Consider the following 2,116-nt stretch of genomic DNA (forward strand, 5'->3'; position numbering starts at 1 on the left):
CTCGCGGCAGAGTTCCCTCAAGTCGAGTTTCAGGAGATTGAGGCGTGGATCAGCACCGGAGAGGTTGTCCCGGAGGGTGAGGATAACGCCGCGGTGCGCAAGCGGGCAGCGCGGTTCCTGGACGACGACCTGCCGCGGCGCGAGGCGAGCACGCTGGCGGTCGTGTCGCACAAGGGCTACCTGCGAGAACTGCGCGCGATGCTCAAGGAGCGCGCCGACAACAAGCACAGCAACTTGCAGCTCGATTTCGATCTCAACCTCGAGGTGACCGGCACGGTGTTTGGGAATGCCGAGGCGCGCCCGTCGGTGTGGTGGTGCGCCACACGACCCAACCGTCAAGGCCCCCCTCGTTGCGCCTCGGAACGCAGGTGCGCATCGCCGAGTTCTCGTGGCAGGCCAACGAGCTATGCGCCATCGTGAGCCGCTCGCTCGAGCACGCAATCAAGCGGGCGATGCGCCAGTCCTCCATGCTGCTGCGTGAGGAGAGCGAGCCGGGCATGCGCCCTCTGCAGCTGTCAAAGAGCAACATGGGGTGGAGCGACATGGAGTGGGGAAAGGGAGAGCTAGACTCGTGAGGATGGCGGCGCCGTCGGTTAGGCGGTCTAAAGCTAAATGAAAAATTGGACCACTCGTGAGCTTGAGGTCATAGCCTCCCATCCAGGGCCGGGGAGCACTGACCCTGGTTTCCAGTGATTAATTTTTGGTGTACCTGTGTTTAGTGCCAGTGCGCGCCAGTCCCGTGCCCAGTGCTGTCCGCCGACACTGTCCCACGCCGGGTCCGGGAACGTCATTGTACATTGAATTCTCTCTGTTTTGGTGTTCCTGTGTTATAGAGAGAGAGAGAGAGAGAGAGAGAGAGAGAGAGAGAGAGAGAGAGAGAGAGAGAGAGAGAGAGAGAGAGAGAGAGAGAGAGAGAGAGAGAGAGAGAGAGAGAGAGAGAGAGAGAGAGAGAGAGAGAGAGAGAGAGAGAGAGAGAGAGAGAGCGAGAGAGAGAGGGGGGGGGGGAGGGAGAGATTTTATCTAGGATTTTAGCAATACCAAACAACTCTAACACTCACACATCTTTTGGGGCCTGGAGCTTTTGGGGAGAGAGAGAGAAAATTTTGAAAACCTCTCTCTTATTGTGTTTGTGTTTGTGTTTGTTTTTGTGTTAGTGCCAGTGCGCTCCAGTCCCGTGCCTACTGCCTAGACCCTAGTGTCGTGAGAGGGAGTCGGTGGTACAATTCTTTTTGAGCTAGCCTTCGATGTTACAATGAAACAAGCGCCAGGCGGACACACACATGACGCCAGAAAGAAAGAAAGAAAACGGACACCCCAAGGGAGGGATGGGAGCACACATGACGCCACACACTCACATGCAAGGGGCAAATTCTTTTTTTGGTACGCTAAGTGCCTCGCCGTCCTCGCGGGAGTCGCTTAGGCGGCTCCCGTGGTGTACCTGTGTTAGTGCCAGTGCGCGCCAGTCCCGTGCCGTCGAGGGAAAATTCTTTTTTTGGTAGGCGCTCGGCCCGGGAGGCGGCGCGAGGAGGTGAGCGAACCGTCATGGCAGGCCGCCTGGCCGCCGGCCTGCGGAACCTGCAGACCGCAGCCATGGACGAGATCTCCACGGCGGTCTTCAAGGCGACGACAGACGACCTGTTTGAGCCCAAGGAGAAGCATGTGGTTGCCGTGGCACGCTGGTCCTGCGAGCCGGAACTGCAGGAGCAGGTCGCGAGCGCACTGGCCAAGCGCGTGTCCACATGCGGCGCGCGGCCCGTGACCACGGCGAAGACCCTCTTTCTGCTCCACCGCGTCGCCACGACGGGAGAGCCAGAGGCGGTTCTCGGGCCCAGCGTCGCGGAGCTGCGCTCGCTCGTCGAGCGGCGATCACTCCCGGCCGCGGAACTCGCCTACGCTCCTTACATCGTCGGACTTTGCGAGTGGGACGACTGCAACCTCTTCCGCCGGCCTGATGCGCCCGCCTGCTGGCGCGGCATGCCACTTTCGGGCCGTGCTCGAGGGGCTGCGGGCCCGCTGCAGCGCCTGGCGGAGCAGGTCTTCTTCTGCAGCCCTCTGCCTCTCCAACGGCGGGCTTCACCGCCGCCGCCGCCCCTCGCCGCTACCGCCCCTCGCCGCC

The sequence above is a fragment of the Emiliania huxleyi genome (genome assembly GCF_000372725.1).
Source record: "Emiliania huxleyi CCMP1516 unplaced genomic scaffold EMIHUscaffold_469, whole genome shotgun sequence".
In the NCBI taxonomy this organism is placed as follows: Eukaryota; Haptophyta; order Isochrysidales; family Noelaerhabdaceae; genus Emiliania; species Emiliania huxleyi.